The sequence below is a fragment of the Homalodisca vitripennis genome, chromosome 6 (assembly GCF_021130785.1).
Source record: "Homalodisca vitripennis isolate AUS2020 chromosome 6, UT_GWSS_2.1, whole genome shotgun sequence".
Classification (NCBI taxonomy): domain Eukaryota; kingdom Metazoa; phylum Arthropoda; class Insecta; order Hemiptera; family Cicadellidae; genus Homalodisca; species Homalodisca vitripennis.
In genome coordinates this window covers 133,097,066-133,117,675 of record NC_060212.1, presented here as the reverse complement: position 1 = coordinate 133,117,675, position 20,610 = coordinate 133,097,066, and the positions used below count along the sequence as shown (strand labels likewise).

The window sequence follows — 20,610 nt, the reverse complement described above, 5'->3', positions numbered from 1 at the left end:
CCCGTCCGTTGGATGTTCGGAGACCGCAGAGCCCCTGTCAGACATGGCAGTAGTGATCCGAGGAGATAAGGCGGGCAAATAAGCTAGCGATGGAGAGTTGAGAATCGTAATGGAGATTTCTAAACTTTCAAGTAGTAATAACTGTAAAATGGAATACTCGATCCATCCTGAAATTCGTTAGGAAGTTTAAACCCTTCTCGACCACTTTTGTCTTAGTTTGATACTTGTAGTAAATGTTGATGGTTTTGTTGGAGAAGGTAGAACTGAAATGGGAATTAGCAACTTGGGTTGGGCCTCCATAAGGTTAAATATCAAACTTGAGTACATGAATTTTCTTAAGCAAGCAGAGTACCTACTAACTTCTTTCGCTTCATCTGTTATAAGAATAATTAATTTCCAAAGGATATGCCTTTAACTAGTATTCTGTGAAACATACGAACTATTGAATTGAATTCTCGAACCCGTCAAATACTACAAGGTTTAATTACTAATGATTAATGAAAAATTAAAGAACCTTACGATTCCAGTTTTTAAAATGTATTTTAAAATTGAAAACTTTAGCATTGAGTGTTTCTGTTGTGACCCTTTACTGTAGTATTTTTTAACACTTACAAAAGTGTAACTTGGTTTTCCACCTGGAGAGCATAAACTGTTACGTGCTTTAAACATTAGAATGTGAAATACTCGAAGCAGGTCTGTTGAAAAGGAGGACTAGTTTTACTTAAACTGTTTAAAAAATAAATTCGGACATTTAAAATGGGCAAAAGTTAATGATATTTGGCTACGAGTACAGACTTTTTGTAATAGTTTAATCTTGTTTAAGCAATAAAATTGCACGTGTGGATGTTGGATTAATTTAAAAGGCGGATAACGTAAGCACCAGAGCATTTATTATCTATTATATTCTCTATTACTATTATATTATTGTCCCTTTCTAGTTTTGTTGTGGTTTATGTTTTCTGAAATGTAAAAAAAATACTATAGTTGCTATCAATTAAACCAATAAAACACTCCTCTTTTGAATAATACTAATAATAATGTATAATAATTTATAATTAATAATTTATTAATTATTAATTATTATAATTATAATTTATAATGTATTAATTTATGTATAATAATTTGAATAATGTAAAAAAATACTATAGTTGCTATCAATTAAACAATAACACACTCCTCTTTTGAATAATACTGATGAAGTAATTGAAACAAGCATTTGTAACATAACAAACATTTTACACAGAATAAGACGTATTATAACTTAATTACATTGTCGGAATGAGCATTAAATCAAACACCCGAGCACCAATATATTAAAGATTGTATCCAATTGTGAGTCGCGAGCTTTGCACTCTAAATCACTTCCGGACACAAAAGCGGGCGACATCCAATTACCCTACAATGTCTCGGGGTTGTAAATTACTTAGCTTATTATCCTCCCCTCATAAACCCACAAGATGAGGCGGTGTCGCCGGCGGAAGCGATCCCTGGTCTGTACGGGCTGACAGCGGTTAACAGGATAAAGGGACCCTGTAGTAACTCAGGATTTACATACATCTTGGTCGCCAGAGACCGCTCCGTGCAGGAAGTGATTCATCTTGACACCTCCAGTGATAAGGTGGCACAATATTTACCTGTGCCTTATCACGTTGACATCGCCTTACAGTGCGATACGTTCTGTGTGAATAAATTCACGTTATTAATTGCTTCCTAGAATGGAAACAAGTAGATTGGTCATAAATAGTAACTGCAAGTAAAGAAACGGTTCTTTTTCACAGTAGGTCATAATATGGGAGGCCAAATCACAGCCTGATTATAAGAGCCTCTCTAACATGATCCGGAGACCAGAATCTTTAAAGGTTACATCCAAATTCCCACCAATGCGTGAATCATGCAAGGGCAGTAGGCCTATATCATTGATTAATAGTCACCACCAATGGCGTAAACAATACTGTCTATGCTTGACTAAGTTATCTCTCCTGTAACTACTGAAATCACCAGACCATACCTCTCTAACATGGTCACTTCAGAAAAATAAGAACACAAAACAAACTTGGGTAAAATAGGACCTTGAAACATTGACAGAATAAGTGACTGATATAAAAATAAAACATATAATCAACAATTCACAAAAGAATTGCACGGAAGGCTGTCAAAGTTCAGTACCTGAGCTTAGTGTTACATCATTTTCAAGTGCATAACCTTAAAAAACTCACTGGTATGCTGTTGGATGACTGACAATTTTGTAGATAATTTAAAATAAGAGTTAATATTTAGTGGATCAAAATAATCAACAGAATATTTACGACATTAATGTGATGTTTTTACAAATTAGAATTGAACTTCTGGAATTGAGAGATAAATATTAAGATCAGACGAAAGGATTTTCTGGTGTTTTCAAAAACTTTAATACGTTGCAATGAAATTAATTGGGTCTATTGATAAAAAAGTTGACCTTTTGTATTTTGTCGTTGAAAATGGTTGCAAAGCCAAGCATTTAGCAGCAATATATTAGCTTTTTGAAACTATCTAAGTAGCTAGCTTGCTCATAAAATATCTAAAAATAGACATTTGCTTTTCACCAATATTAATAATTTAAATCCTTTTTCATAAAATGCATTAAAAGAGAGGGCTACGTTAGGGATACTGGAGGTGGTTAACGCCTCCCCTTTCATAGAGAAAAATCGCAAATTTTTAATTTACACCCACAAAAAACATCTCTCTAATCACTTGACCTGACCACTGTATTTGTTTTCAATGTTTATTTAAAAATATCTCTAAAATTGTATTTTTCACCAGGAATTGTTCGAAAGTCAAGAGAAGAGGAGACTTTTGTATTGTACCGCAGTTATGGTTGTTGAACGAATCTATTAAATAAATTATTTTAACTTTCTTACGGATTGGACTCTTTGGAATATGATTAACCAAGGCAAGAAAAATCTGCAAAGGAAAATTTACAAGTTGTAATGGTTAAATCAATAACGATGTGTGACTGATCCATGATGTGTTGATTTCCGGACTGAGAGTCTAAGTCTAGAGCCCCGGCCCTCGTCAAAATGCGGTGAATCAAACTAACAGCCCAATGGACTCTTAGTCCGTATTACCATGTCCTGGAAGGTCAGTCAGGGTGTTATACAAACTACAACGACCCATTACTGCCCTCAGCTGCCGATTGTTGTTCAAGGAAGCAATAAACACTAAATTTTGGTTAGCATTCCGTCATAAGAACAACGACGATTCGGCTCGTAAAGAACCACATTTTAACAGTCCGAGAGCCGCCAAAGGGCCGTCACCTTTGGCGGAGTGGCTATAAAAATTGCCATCTGTCCGAGTTTGATGGCACCATAAAACTGCCGGGTCCGGTCCTGTCCTGGCACCAGAGTGGAGCTGACCTGTCCGGTATAATTGCTCAATATCAAAGCGGTCACGTTGTTGCGCTCTGGTTCGAGGTTTAGAGACCTAAAAGATTTTAGATGCAAGAGATCAAAGCAAATATTATGGTATAGTATTTTAATCCAATTCATTAAAGGTCAATCCCACTTATGAAGCTACAAATTCGGTTTATAATGGCGTATAACCAAAAATCTAATAAGTTAGAATATGCAAAGTATGCAATATAATACGAGAATTTTTATAATTAAAAGCACACCAGTATGACACTAACAACGAATATAAGGGTAAACGTGTTTGATCTTTTAATACAATTAATAGGCACAGACTAAAAATCAAACAAATATAATAAGAATTTTGACAAGAGGCAAAATTAATGCAAGCCTAAAATTTCATAGTCTAGCTACAATTGGAAAAAGACCTTAGAAGAGATTATGATTCAATGGAAAATACAAATTACAACATGAATTGCAGAAAGTGGGATGGTAGAGTGATTTTTTGATTTATTTTTATTTTATTTCTTAACGGTAATACGCCATTTTACAGATAAGGATATTAAGATGGCAATATTAATTATAGAAAAACAATACAAAAGTATCAATAAGGAACAATACAATAACTTGTTGCAAGTACGCCAAGCAACATGTGCAACAATAAGCCAAATCAATAAGTAAACTTATAAATAAGTATACTAAAACAGTGATTCAGTAAATAGTAGTAATACGAGGAACATCATATGAATGACAATAACAATATCAGTATTAACAATAATAGCAACAGCAAATAACAGTAGCAATGAAACAACGTCAACGTACATAAACATAAAACAACAAGTAAGAATCTATAGAATTCAGATACTTGAAGGTCGGAATACAGAGATTCTTTCAAGCAATTGCCATTGGTCATCCTTTGATAACTATTACTATGCTGATATATATCTCGAAGGGTTTGTAATCTGTAAAGGTATAAAAATCATCTGTAGGTCCCAAGTGGTTTAACGAGACCTTGAAAAATGGATGTCAGTATTATAATAATATAACAAATCCCGCAAATCCGTGGTTCGGTATCCCCATACGAATTTGACTAACGTTCTCGATTGGCATTAACTAGAATATTTTACCAAGTTCATGAATGTAAAAATCACCTAGGACAGAGTCAATGTCGAGATAGTCCACTATCAGATTTAGATTTTATACAATTTTATTTTGTGTATAAGAAGACTCTAAGGAATGAGTTTTGAAATTGGAAGCTATATTTTAGAATACCCTATACCATTACCGATTCTGTCACCCATGCCACCATCGCGCTCGGAAGGGTCAATACAAATACAATCAACGTGTGCAGGGTAAAAACGAACAAACCCTATTGTTAGTATAAAATTGGATCTCTTTTGGTGTGCCTTGATAAACACTGGATGCGGGACAGTGTTTTTTGCTGATAATCAGCGTTTCAAAGGTGAAGTTTTTGTCATAACCCCGCTCTAGGCTTAGATCGGAGTTTTGTCTACTTACTTCTTTTATTGACAACAGTCTATGGCCTTCATATTATAGTTACGGCTTCATATTTTACGAGCTATAAAAAGCACTTACTATGTATATTACGCAACTGTTACCCAGCCAAGCGTTCTATAGATGTAATATTTAAAACATGAATTGACTCCTCAAACGTGGGTAAAACGAAAATAAGTATAATATTATTAAAAGATTACTCTAAAAATGCATGTAATAGTATGTAGCCCATTAAGAACAGTTTAAATAATTATAAAGTATATAATCGCTTTGAAGCATACAATTACATTTGTTTTAACCCTCTTCTAGAAATTATAAATGGTATTAAAAAATAATTTTGTTATCAAAGCTTCATTTATTCACAAAAGCGTTGAAAAATTAAATTACACACAATAACAGGATTTCGGACATTTGTCACCACTACATAATACAAGAATACTACATAATACAAGAATACAAGAATACTACATAATACAAGAATACTACATAATACAAGAATACTACATAATACAAGAATACTACATAATACAAGAATACTACATAATACAAGAATACTACATAATACAAGAATACTACATAATACAAGAATACTACATAATACAAGAATACTACATTTTGAGAATTTGAATCCTCTTTCGGCCGTCTTAAAAAAAGAAAAATATAAACGAGATCGTTTGTGATGAAAGGCACTTGATGAAAGTAATTGTATAAAGAGAACAAAAACACAGTATAAAGAAAACTGTATGAGCCACAGTACGCTTGGCTTTCATGAAATTAAAACTGTCTTTCAAAAGTGGGTCTGTTGTAGACTGAAGAACAAACAGTGCACGGTAATCCTATGTTGTCGTCCAACAATGTAACGGATTATCAAGAAGGTGTTGGTTTTGTCACCATTTCTCTGTCAGTGACGAACGTCCACTCTCCTCTTTTTACTACCTCTCATCCTTCTCCTCTACTCTTAAACGTCTCCATTAAGTCGTCACGTTTTTGTCCTTTGGTGCCACCTGTTATCGCCCCCTCTCTTGATACTCGAGCACTTTTCTGGTGGGATATTTCTGATTTTATTATTGGGCGTCTTTTTATTGATATTACTATAGTAATGGATTGAAGAGTGTTTGTTTTACAATTTGGAATAATCCACGACTTGTCTTTGATATTGAGGGTATACCAATTTAACAAGACTTGAGTTTTTCAACCAGGTCTCACGATTAAGGTAAATTTCCGAACTAGTTCGTTACATTTGAGGAATTTTTTACTTTCGGGTATTGATCCACTTTGATCCTGAAAGGTTCTGTAGTGAACTCTGGATACATCGATCTGTAATTATCATTATAACCAATGACTATTGTGATATCTCACATTACGAAAAGCTAGCTTGTCTTTAGAATCTTCCAACCATTCGGTCGAAATTGTGACAGACCACTAATTGATATGCTTTAATGACAGCGAGCCAAATACATGAATGGATATGCACCATCATAGAACTTTTCTTTAGTTTCATGCAAAATGTATAGTCTTAAAAGTGTTACAAAGTCACATTTTAAAATTTCATATGATTGTACTCAGTTTATTTAATCTGAGATGGTATCGTTGCCACCATGGTTACATATAAGAGCAATGTAAAAGTTCACTAATACTCAGCCAACATTCATGGAGTGACATGCACCATTATTGAACTCGATGTTATCTATATAGAAATGAACCTTCATACAAAATGTCAAGATCTGTTCGTTCTCGAGATATCGTTTGGACAGACAGACAAACAGAATTAAAATGTTCAGCCTTTAGAGTGATAGCCAGGAACAGTGTATTAGATTACAGTATATATTTTGGAAATATTTATCTCCTGCTTGCAGTCTTTGAAACTCTCCCATTTTCTGGAAGTACGCCGAATCTTGAATCTTTTGAAACAAGTCCCTGAAAGTCACCACTTTGTAAAACTACTAGGATTTTTGGAGATTCCAATCTCTGCATACTTCCAATCTATAAAGATAGTTCTGGTTTCTGAACTAATTAATCTCGCCTTTGGAAGCAGCCGCTGTTCTAGAGTTTCCATTCTTCAGGAAACTTTAGTCTATGGAACGTACGATACAGAAATCCAACCCTCCATGAAATCTCAACATCTGGAATCTCATGGCCAAGGACGCCCCACACCATGCTATGCTATGTTATGCTTTGTGTGTAGCATTCGATTTTAAGGTCCTGTCTCTCTCGACTTCAAAGTTTATAATATGACATTTAATCTTATTCGTTTTAGATGTTCATACAAGGTGGAGTATGCCACACCATGTGTCACGTAAAATGTTTTATTGAAAACTTCAAGTCTATATCTTATCCTCAAGATGTCCTGCGGAGATAGCCAGACTAATAATCATACAGAAAATACAATGTTACACCTTCATAGCAGACAAAGAGAAACTGGGTCAGCCTATTAAAGGACATGGTTAATTGATGTTCAGATAATTCTATGGCTGGACATACGCCTTCAGCTCATTCTTGTATATGTAGAAATTAAGTTTCATGCAAAGTATGAATGTGAAATCATTCTCGAAACATATCGCCACATAATACATTTAAATTTTTATTCGTTGAGTAGTTAAACACTTAAACAAATAAGAAAAGATCCGATTCGGTAAGGGAGGGCACTACAATGCTAGACTGCGCTTAAATCCAATCTTGTTACAGTATTTTTTTTTTTATCATTGATTTACCACCATATTACTTTTTTACTGAATAAATAAGCCACTCATGTTAAAATATAATATTAGTGGAATTAGCTTGTTTATAAATTTATTTATTCTGCTGTTTCTCGTTGCCATCATGGTTGTCCATAGGACAAAAATAAATATATTTGCTAACGCTCAGCCAAATCCGAAAGAGTGAAATACAGCATCATCGAAATCAGTGTTCCCTATATAGGAAATGAAGTGCAAAATCTACAGTATCTGGATCAGTGTTTTTCAAGATATCGTGAAAGATAGATAGATGATAGATATAAATTGTATTTTTCCACCCCTCGAGTGACAGGCTTCGCTAACTCTAAGCCAATTAATTTAAAGAAAAATTATCGACTAAACTTTAAGTAAAGATTTAACTTGACTTAGACTTTGTTTAAACAGAAAAGTATAATTTTACAGGTTAAGTTTTAATGCAGAACAATTCATATAGAAAAATATAAAGAAAGATCCGCAATTCCAAAAAGGTCAAAGTAAGATAAAGTTTCTTTGTCTCCAGTGTTTTTCCTGGGAAGTGGAGACCAACCTTCTACTTTATTACCCACAAAGCCCAGCTGCCAATCTGCCTTTAATGTGCCAGTTGTAAACTTTAATAGGTCATAACAGTTACATTTCTCACCATAATACAGGAGCGGTGTCCAAGGTTAAATTAACATTTAATACCAGGTTAAATATTATTTGAGATAACCAAATTTAGTGAGCCATCGTTAATTAGTTTGAAAAGTAAATTAAATAACTCCTTTATATTTTTTATTTGTATTTGTAATTAAGGGTGTCGTCTAATGTATGTTCTATAGAAATACCATGGAAACTGTTGAAACCCTACAGATAATTTAAGGGGGGTAGTACATTGTTAAATGTCAAAAATTTCATTATTTATTTTTTTTCATTATAATTGTGTACTAGTTTGTTCTGATCAATACAGTAAAAAAATTATGATGATATCTTGATTTTTAGCTGAATTATGACAAAAAAACTAAATCAATACATGACGCTTTTTGTACAAAATCCAAATCTTGTACACTCCTCTTGTTTTTAGATTTCGTTTTCATACAGTATTCATTGATAGTAGGTAGTGTTTTGCTTTACAATTTGTGATTTGTTTTCTTATTTCTATTTTACTGGCCTATGGCTTTGGTTCAATGTGTTGTTTGTTTACATTACTTGAGTGAAGATTAGTGTCAACATTTACGTTTTCAGTGTCAAGTAATCGAAAATAGATTGACAGACTCTGTGATTGACCAACTAGGTGTGTACTTTGGTAATGCTATTAGAGCCAATCCCAATGACTTGGTATCAATGAGAAAGGCTGCTTGGGCAGTATGGAACCACAAGGCCAGTTCGGATGAGAAACCACTTCACCATTTTTGTCCGACTGGCCCAGAATCTTGGTGTAAGTACCAGCAGGCTATATCTAATGACTCAATAACAACTTTTAAACATAAAAATACAATACCATACCCTATAATGGATTCCATCAAACCAATATTCGTAGATCTGACAAAGCCTGAACTGTTAAGAAGATGTTTAAAAGGAAAGACCCAAAACGCTAACGAGTCATACAACAATGTGCTTTGGAACATCTGCCCTAAAAAAGGTTTTGTTGGAAGAACAGTTTTAAATATTGCAGCACATGAAGCATCTTTGATTTATAATGAAGGGCATTTAGGTAGGTTAAAGGTTCTTACTAATTTATCCATGACTCCGGGGACTTTCTGTGAAGAATTGTTGAGAAATTTTGATGAGATCCGTGTGCGCGCATTGCTAAAGAAAGTTGAAAATCAAAGTTCGGAAGCCAGAAGGAGATTGAGACTAGACCAGCAAATGGGATTTTAAGAAGTAGAAGGTGTAACATATGCAGCAGGGTCTTTTTAATGTAAGATAAAACATCATTTTTAATAGTTTAACTTTAACGGTGGTTTTCCGAAAGTTACTTATTTGCCTACTATTTACATGATTTCTCAAAAAGTATTCAAGATATCCTTACCAAATTTTCAGGGATGTTTATAACATTATTAGCTATAGCATGAACTAGGGTAACTCAATTTATTAAGGTAAATAAATGTTTTTTTTAATAAATTATGTTTATTTTGTAATTTATATTTTTTTATTATTTATTTTAACATTAGACCAATATCCTTAGTTCATGTCATAGCCCTAGGTCTAACAAACAGAATGATACCAAATTTATGTGTGAAACTTTAATTTGAGCGTTACAATTATGTTAATAAGTAAGCTACGTACAAAAAACAAAACAAATTATAACTCAGTAATAGAATAAAATATTTTATTAAAAATAATTTTAAAATAAACTAAAGTATATATCTAAATTACCCACAAAATTTCATATGTGTAGGTATATCAGTAGTTGCACAAGAAATAAATTTGTAAATGCATGCGGAAAGGTGTACTACCCCCCTTAAAAACACTACATGGTAAACATACCATACATAGGGGTGTTAAAAGTACATTCTCATCTATATACCCTACTATTGTCTAAAATCCAATTGGTGTCTGTTTGTTTGTAAATAAATCACATGTAAACTACTGGACCCATTGTACAAAATTTTACATGGACATTTTTAGGATCTGTGGTTAACATATAGTCCTATTCCTATTTATTAAAAACCTCCTAGCTACGCTATACTGGTTTCTAAAGGTGCATTACAGCAAACGAATATTAATTATTGAATAAAACCTGTTAAATGTACTCATCTGCTCTCTGTAATATTTGTTTTATTATGTTAAAAGTCTCATAAAAATATTATTAGAATTGCGATTTTAAAATCTTGATAAAGTGTAGCCATTGTGTGAACACAATGCAACATATACGTATACATGAAATACGAAATAGAAAATCTTTTTGGTATACTATCAGAATGAAACAAAACTGACAATGAGTTTCTTGTTTATAGATTAAAAATATAACAAGGTGTAAAACAAACACCATATAACGCATCGCGTAACAGGCTTCGCTGAGGTTGCATGCAAACTTTGTAATCTATAGCTCATTTCATTCTCAGATTGATAGAAGGACGGATAATCACGCTGAGGTTGAATGCAAACTTTGTAATCTATAGCTTATTTTATTCTCAGATTGATAGAAGGACGGATAATCACGCTGAGGTTGAATGCAAACTTTGTAATCTATAGCTTATTTTATTGTCAAATTGATAGAAGGACGGATAATCACGCTGAGGTTGAATGCAAACTTTGTAATCTATAGCTTATTTTATTGTCAAATTGATAGAAGGACGGATAATCACGCTGAGGTTGAATGCAAACTTTGTAATCTATAGCTCATTTCATTCTTAGATTGATAGAAGGACGGATAATCCCGCTGAGGTTGAATGCAAACTTTGTAATCTATAGCTCATTTTATTCTCAGATAGATAGAAGGACGGATAATCACGCTGAGGTTGAATGCAAACTTTGTAATCTATAGCTCATTTTATTCTCAGATTGATAGAAGGACGGATAATCATAAAGAATCTTTTACATCTCCTCCAGCAGGCATAAGAGAAACTCTTTCAGCATACAGAGCCATATCCTTCAATAACACTCCGCCAAATCTCATGAAGTGACATGTACCATCATCGAACCCAGTGTTGCTAACCTATAAACGAAGTTTCATACAAAATTTAAAATCTATTAATCAGTTCACTTTCAAGGTAACGCATTGACAGACAGACAGACGGAAGTGAAATTTTTCCAGCCAACGAATGATAGGCTTCGCTAAAACTCAGCCGATAATAATAATAGTGCATTTTTTCGTCCCATTGTTCGATTTCTGTTTAAAAATTGTATACTTAATGATATGGAAAATAAAGTAAAAGGTTACATAAAAATTTCTAATATTAGCAACATTTTACTTAATACCATTTAAAGAAGTGGAATGCTTTGTAGAACTATTAGATCTAACGCATTGCGTATGTAGTTCCGATTGTCGCCTTTATCAATCTTCTTACGCCACTTCATTTATTCTCAAATTAAAGGTAAATGATTAAACTCTCCTCTTTTTTAGAGTATTCTTGTTGCAAGACGAAAATCCAAGAGAGTTAAGAGATAGTTTTATATGTAAATGGAATGTCAGCTTGATAGAGTACGAGTACAAAACATAAAAACCGCTCGTTATCGCCGTTAGAGAAGGCAAACAAGGAAACTATCTGGGGACCGTGATATCATGATTTATAGTGTATTAAAGATGCCCTTGGAGCAGTACGTGACGGTGTTAAGCTTTACTCTCTTCTCAATCTCCAAGTGGTCTCAGCTCGTACTGACTGACACTCTGGTGTTCCTTTCTTCTCTGGCACTTCCTCTCATTTGTGTGTAGGACGTTCCAGTATTATTCATCTCTGTTCTGACTCATTCTGCTACGTTCACCCAAGCTCCCGACCTTTCCTAGACGTACTCATACGGTGCTTTTTTACGCTTCCAGTTTTGTCTCGAGAATTCTATTTTTCCTGCTGCTGGGGCGCATACTATAGTTCTACTCAATTGAAGTTGCTAATCTGGTGTTTAAAAACCGAAATTCTTCTAAAATTCATAATGTTAAGCTATTAAAATGCTTATAATTTTCTTACGTTAAGCTACCTCAGTGGTTCTAAAATTTCTTAGATTAAGCGACCAAAATGCTTCTTAATTGTTTGGTTTCCCCAATAATCCTCAATTTTCCTAGCTTAAGCCACAAAAATGATCAGCAACTTCCTGGCGTTAGCGCTATTAAATGCTTCTTAACGTTCGTATGTCTAAACTCTATGACATATCAGTGTTTCTCTGTTCTCTGATACTCGATTACAACAGCGATCTTTCACTTTTGTCTGGAACTGTACTAAAGTGCCTGTCTATTCTCCGATGTTTCCTCATAGTTCCTTTAATATCTGACACCACAGCACGCCTGTCGTCTCTGCCACCAGTATATTGAGGTGTTTCCTATTCTTATTATAGTTAAATTTAACAATTTTGGATTTGATGTTGTGATGAATTTAATACATTATTAAAATCTCTACAATTATGTAAAAAATTGTCATATTTATGGCTTTCATATTTGTAAATAATCATGAAGTTTGATTCTGACTGTATATGAAAATTTATTCAAGATTTTTAATTTATAAATAGTATAAATATTATCAATATAACGGTTACGAATGTCAGATTATATGCTTCGTAAAGCTTCTGGTGAGACGGGCTTGAGATGCAGAGATCGAGATTCTTCTAAGTAAGTAATTGACATTGGAGAAGTTAGGAACCATCTCGTTAATTTGGTTGAGTTTGTTCATTGACTTTCCTTTTGGATGTCCTAAGTTTTCGAGCCTAGAAATTTTTATTATTATTCTTGGAAAAGGACCATAGCTTCTGGGAGATCGGAAACCGTATTGGATAGGGTGCTGAGATAAAATTCTTTTCCCCAATAACAACTATTGCGCCCGATATACCTGGGAGAATATATCTCTATCGATGTGAAGACATCAGATAACAGTCTTTTACTAACCCATGATCAGATAGAGTAAAATGTTTTTCATGGTTTCAATGGGCCACAGGGTCCATGGACCCAGTCAGAATAGGTTCCAGAGGTAGAGGTTTTCGAATTTTCATGACAGTGCACAGTAAAGACCTCTCACTATCCATGTGATGGTATTCGATGATACCCATGTTAGAGGGACAAACCTTCCGATGCTGCTGCAGAAAGATGCAATGGAGTGCGGAGAAGATGATTTCTCCAACAAAATATGGTTTTGGTTTAAGACTCGAGACTCGTGTATGGTGAGAATAGATGGGATGTGGATCGTGATGGGGTTCTAGCAGTATTCATACCTATACAGAGTTGCTTATTGGCTATGTCTTTTTTGTGATAATGTCCACCTACTGCTCTTTTGCGTCCATCATATTACGAAGTTGATGTAGCGAGTCACGATGCTACTTAGTATGAAATGATAATACTGATCTTTGCTTTTTTGGAAACCTTTTTAAATCCGATCAAGGACGTCCTATACGTTTTTAGAAATATTTTTTAAACATGTATTCCATAAAATTCAATTTTGTGGACTGTCACCATTATTATAGTTTATTAATGTTTCCAGAAAAAAAAAAAAAATATGTATTATGCGTTTTGACAGACTTTTTAGCTGCATCTTTTATAAACTTCGAACAAATCTCATAGGGTCGATATAACGGTGTATTCTCTGTAATTTATAATATACAGAATGGTATTTAAAATATACATAGGTATTTGCAATACTGAAAATTCTATCGGTCTTAACGAACCATCGATATTTAGATGTCAACCATAAAGTTCAACAGATTGTGCTTAGAAGACACCAAGAGCACACTTCCTGGTATTTATCACATTTCTGACGTGGACTGTCTTGTAATCGCGTAACCGCAGACGGGATGACGGCCTGACGCCCGCCCGGAGGTGACGGCAACGGTCTACCAACTAAGTAACTCAGAACTCTCCGAGTGAACTAGCTGCTCCACCACTCGGTTAGTTCGCTGCGGTCGTTGCTAGTCGCACTCGCAGTCTCTGCCTGACCTTGACGCATTAAGTTACAGACTGGATGTCGGTGCGAACCGGACCTCTCCTTTTACATGAGTTGCCGCAGCCGTAGCCGCAGTCTCTAGTGTGCAGGCCGTTCAACTTTGGAGCTCCCTCTGCAGGATTTGGTACGGGGACGATCTTCCCTTGTTACAGAGAGGGCTACAGCTTTAACATGCTTCACTTCTGCAGGCCTCGGTTAGGGAACGATCTTTTCTTGTAACAGAAGGCGGTACAGCAATATAATGTTTCAATTCTGCAGGACTCGGTAAGGGGACGATCTTCCCTTGTTACAGAAGCCGGTACAGCAATAAAATGTTTCACTTCTGCAGGACTCGGCAAGGGGAAGATCTTCCCTTTTTACATAAGCCGGTACAGCAATAAAATGTTTCACTTCTGCAGGACTAGGTAAGGGGACGATCTTCCCTTGTTACAGAAGGCGATACAGCTATAACATGCTTTGCTTCTGCAGGACTCGGCCCCTTTTTATAGGACGCGGAACAGTTATAGTGATGTTCTCTTACTGCAAAATTAGGCACATTTATAGTTTTGAATTCTTTAAGGTTCTATAAAGTAATTGCTTATTTCTTACAATGTCATGCACTTAAGGGGCTCGTCCAGTATTGAGAACATGTGTGCTCAAACCTGTACTCATATCCAATAGTACCAAATTTTTGACATATTAATACCATCTTTGAAGGATTTGGTACTGCAGCAACAGTGTTCTTTTTGTATTTGCAATAATTTGAACTCAACTACAATTAAAATATGTGGGAGAGGGAATGCACTTTTCCTTTTTGTTGGATTCCTTATTGTGGCTACGTATGTCTGGTCTCTACTCCAGATACGATGTACCAACAATATTCCTTAGAACGAAATCCCTGTATCCGCCTGTGTTTATTTCCTTTCAGTCGTGTATCACCAATTAAACTTTGCAGGACTCTGTTTTTTTCTCTCTGTAATAAAAAAATGTAAACCCCTATCGTGCATGATAACAATTATTCCCTCTCTAGAGAGTATGACAACAATATTGATCTTTGCAGGATGCGATAGTTCCCTTTGTGTAGTAATATAACAATGTAAATCTCTTTTGCGCATGGCAATAAATTCCTTCTATACCTGTATAATATGACAAGAATATTGACCTTTGCAGTATTAGATATGGTAACTCTCAGCAGTAATACTCATACAATAATGTAAACCACTCTACAGTATGACAACAATACATTACTTCGGTTGCGTATGACAACAATACATAACTTCTCTGCGGCATGACAATGGAATCCATATATTCAGGATAGGACGACAACAGAAGTACTCCATTCTCCACTTTAGAATATTAGGAGGTGCCCGCTTTCTATCCACTATGTAGGCCTTCATGTTCCAAAAAGTAGGAAATTCGTAGAAGTGGTCTTTCCTTATTTGTGCTGGTGCTATTCATGAACATACTTATATTTATTTATTTAAAACGGCTTTAGTTGAATGGAAAGTGATTTTAGAATCGATCAAATTATTACAATTATGTATTTAGCATACTTTCAAAAGGTAAATTATTTTTTACAGAATATTATATACAATTTTAGAAAAATGGTCTATTAAAATTCATATTCACATAAACCTAGTTCAGCTTAATTAGTTTTCAAGACATAATCAACAAAGATTGCATTAAAACCTCTCAATGATAAACATTCATTACATAACATAAAACATTCAACGTTTCTAAATATATCCACCATTAAACTAATTGAACAGAGCTTATTTCATAAATCAATATTGGAATTGACGATTTTAACCTTAAATGAAGCTACTGCTGAGTTTTTACATTTGACACTGTTTGCACAATTGAACTAATTACGCAATTACGAAGCGTCAAGCCTCGCTAAACAGTTTAACTTTGTTTTTCACGAACCAATTAGTATATCTAATAAGTATGTTTTAATGGATTACTAATTTGTTCCTCCTTTTCAATGTATAATGTCTTCATTCTTGCACTCAATGCCACTGAGAAATGTCAAAATCTATATAAAAGCAATATTTTCCACATATAATTATGGAGATTGAAAGCAAAGCGAAATATTGGTTTGTTGCAAAAATAGGCAATACTCTTTAAATATAAAGGCAATCAATCATCTTTCAATGTCACAATTAGGATATTAAGATTCTTCTTCGATTCGGTATCTTTTCTTTCCGTTAGGTGACAAAGTGTGTCATATGCTTTTAAAACTAAAGACAAATATTAGACTATGTGGTCAACCGATTGGTAATGAGTGAAAAAGAAATGTTCGACGAAATATCCCATAAAGAAGACTATTTAATCTGAAAATAGTTGTTATCATATTCTAATATACACATGTTTTATAGTATCATTAAAATACTGTAAAATTTATAAGCGATTAAGAAGAAAGGAGAGCATACCTGACACCATATCCGGAGGGTAATCGGGGGACACACTAACACCTGTTATCACAGAACGCGGGATAAACAGTACGGATGAAGGATACACGCGCGGTGGAGGCGGCGGAGGGCCCGACACAACTAGCGGCTCGGCCCAGCGCTGCAGTCTGGCGGCGTGTCCGCGTACTAGCACTAGCCCACTACATACCGCCTTATACGACAACATGATCGCGAAAAGAAACAGGTACAGGCTCCGCGGACAAATCATCGGAGAGCGTCCTAGTCTCGCAAGTTGGCGGAACAACGTCGCGATTACCAGAACAGTGAGTTACCGCTGCCGCGGCGTGTTGTTCTCGGTTCCCACCACTGTCTCTGTTCCCACTAGCTCGCATCTAGCTAGTAAACGGGGTAACGTGTAGTTACCGGAACAGTGAGTTACCGCTGCCGCGGCGTGTTGTTCTCGGTTCCCACCACTGTCTCTGTTCCCACTAGCTCGCATCTAGCTAGTAAACGGGGGTAACGTGTAGTTACCGGAACACTGAGTTACCGCTGCCGCGGCGTGTAGTTCTCGGTTCCCACCACTGTCTCTGTTCTCACTAGCTCGCAGCTAGTAAACGGGGTAACGTGTAGTTACCGGAACAGTGAGTTACCGCTGCCGCGGCGTGTTGTTCTCGGTTCCCACCACTGTCTCTGTTCCCACTAGCTCGCATCTAGCTAGTAAACGGGATAACGTGTGGTTACCGGAACAGTGAGTTACCGGTTATACGTCGTGTTATTATCAATTCCAATGACAGTTTATGCTTCCGCTAGCACGCGTTTTCCAAGATGCAGGGTAGCGTATATTTACCGGAACAGTGAGCTACCGTTAATTATGTGTGTTTTACATTTCGGCCTAAAGTTGAATATTTAAAGTTAGTTAACACATAAAGGATATGAAATGTCATAAATGTTTATCGCGTTATGAATACCGGAATTGTTACAATTTAGGTATCAAGTATACTCTTTCTAAATACTGAGTTGGTTTACCTTTAAGGCTGATGGAGTAATTCTCCAAAAGGTGAAACTATCATATTTTCTTACCTAGATTGTTACGAGCGAAGGGAGGATTGACCAGTCTTGCCATAAGAAAGGATTTATAACGGTTGGAAAGTAGGGTTAAACAATTAAGGGGATATATTAAATTTCCAGACGTATTTTTAAATAAATTGTTGATTTAAATCGACTATACATTAAAAAAATCTATTTCGATATTTAAGGTTTGTTATAAGACTTTATGTATTCAATAAATTTGTCATCTTTTCAAATTTGATTGTTGTACTAAATAATCATGGTTAGAAAACTGAGATGTAAAATATCTGCAAAAAATCCAATCGGCAGGCAGAAGTTTCCACGAGACCGCGAGGTGCTGTGGGTGTGCAGGACTCCGCCCCTCCCTCGCGGGTTACCTATGATTCCGCTAGATCTGTGGTGGCGCTCTAAGACAACATGAATTATGGATGAGCTCATGTAGCGCTCGCTTTATACCCTCGGACTGCCTTGTATCACGCCTTCCACACCTTACACATACGCAGCTAATAGTTCAGCTCTACACGCAAACAATCCAGCCATATGGCGACTTTCCATATATTAGAGCAGCCAGCCGACCTTTAATGGCTGAAATATAAATCACTACTCAGATAGATTTCTGAGACTTGTCAATTAATTGGTAAATAAGAGGAATTTTTATTTGTATTTTATAGTTTCTAATTCTTTTGTATAAAAGAAAAGTTTAATTGGTTCTATCTTAGTTGAAAGATATTTTTCATTGGAAGTTGTGGATTTAATCATCATTCCAATATCTCCAATAATACTATTAATAGGCTATTGAATATTCATTAAATGATATTTGATGTGAGTTTTCCTGGTCTCATTTAAATATTAATGCAATACACGTCGTTGGATTTGATAAAATGAATGCAAACCTGTGTTCGACATACTTGTCTAAGTTAAGTCATCAACTGGTATATTATATATTTTATAGGCTCAACAATTGTATATTAGGCATTAGAACGAAATCGGGTTAATTTATACGTATTATTTAGTATCACTATCTGAACTTAGGTTAGACATGATATCGATCTTGTATAAAGTCACAAAAAAATGGTCAAGTGTGGGAAATCAAGTATCCTACACTTCCTCGCGCAAGCAAATGCTTGCACTTTCAACAATAGGTGTCTTGGAGAAGTTAATCAAACCTTAGGGAGCATCCTCTACAGGTTTCCGTAAAGGACTAATAGGATTAATACATTAATAAACTGCTACGAAAACTATAATTAGCGTCGTTTCATAAGCAATCTCATTATCATAGCTCTGGTCATTTGAATTGTATTATAAGTCTGATATGTGGACTGGAGGTCGACGAAATCGCCTTCAAGCCCTATGGAGGTTGTGCAACCTGAATTCTAACGAACATTTATGTTTCCCACCTCTAAGTCCCTTGGTTGCACGTCCGCCGCTGGTATAGCCCGGTTATGGTTGTGGTAAACCTTCCTGTTTCAGTTAACCAAGGTCACTTATTACGGCCTTTGAAAAGATTGAAGGCGTCACAGTCCTGCTGGGATGGGAAGGAAATTATTGATCTAAAGCAGAACTTCTTTACGCCTTCACTGATGGAGATGAAGTGAGTAAATCATTAGGTTTACACTAGGAGAAAGGAGGCGAGAATTAAAAAGAGGTAATGGATTCTACAGTTTTCCTTAAACTCTTGATCATTACCCACATTAACTCTGTGAACCGGCAGATGAGAGGATGTATTAGGTTGTGGGCAATGACGTTGTGGGCAATTAAAGACGCACTGAGATACCAGAAAGGAAGAAAAATAAAAAGAAGAAACCCCTGAAGAAGGATGGAGTTGGTGGAGAGTAGATATAAATAATATGAATTGAAAAATATACAACCTTTTAGCTTCAATTTTCTGGAGTGTAGCGTGAAGTTTCAACATCTACTCTCACAATTCTTTCTTATGTTATAAAGATTCATCTCTGTTTTGAAATACACAAGTTATCTAACAACTCCTAAACAAAATATTCACAGTACATTACAGATGTTTTATAAGATGACAAAGTTGCAGCTGTCGGTAGGAGTAACGCGAACACTCCCCGCCAGAAGGCGCCACTGCAGCGTTTGTTATCTGCGGTCTGGCAGCAGCGGTGGACATATTTATCATAACACAACTGGAATCATGAGTCAGGCGAGTAATGAGCTGAGAAATATGAGTTGGTCGCACAAAAGGCTTTAGATTACCTTCATTATAGAGTTTATCACGGCTTGGCGCATGCGTAGTGATCGCGCAGCTTGAACACTTGCGTAGACGCGTGAGTGTGGAGTAGTCTAACAATCAGGCGGTCAAGGGTTCGATTATCTCGTTATTCTGAGACTTTTAAAATTATATCTTCCTCCATAGATAAATACTGGAATCTTACAGGTCAACATCGCCAAAAATTTAATGAAATAAACAAAATTTAATGTGTGATAAACAAAAAAGTGAATTTCTAATGAGATATCCTACAACTATAATTTGTGAGTTCTATTTGTAAAACATAATAAAATAATTACATTATGCACAAATTTATGTGTCGAATTAAAATAAGTTTTCAATTAAACTTGTTAACTGTTTTTTTAATCTTGACAAACTAAGATGAGACGCAACAGCGTTACATACATTTATGTAACTGTCAAAAATGGTAGCAGTAGTTGCCGTACCTAAACTAAATCAGAGCAATCCCACAGTCTCAATTTTCCAAGCGTTCTCAAATTCAAAACTTTTGCAAAGATTAGAAAGGAGCGAAAAATGTATTACTGATGCTGAGGTTTTGAAGGTGGTTTACGTTATTTAATCCAGATGAAGAATTTCAGTTTTGCAATAATTCGGACCAGCTTTCTTCTGGAGCCTGAGTAAGCCGTACCGTTCATATTTGGCACAGCTGTCTCAAACTCTAATTCCATAGATAAGATGTGAAAGAGCCAGTAGTAGGACAGTGTTGATACTCATTTGAGCAATTTTTAGGAA

The 20,610-nt window shown here is 35.4% G+C and overlaps 1 protein-coding gene across 7 annotated transcripts in view; it reads right to left on the bottom strand.

Annotated features, from left to right (window-relative positions):
* Positions 1-20,610, bottom strand: part of LOC124364927 (tensin-1-like) — a 565,111-nt gene that overhangs the window by 245,900 nt on the left and 298,601 nt on the right. The window contains exon 1 of one of the 7 annotated variants that reach the window (XM_046820753.1): positions 16,584-16,720. The exons of the other annotated variants lie outside the window; for them this stretch is intronic. The gene's annotated coding sequence lies outside the window, so the exon portion shown is untranslated. Of the gene's footprint in view, positions 1-16,583; positions 16,721-20,610 lie in introns of those variants that run through there. 7 annotated transcript variants of the gene reach the window in all.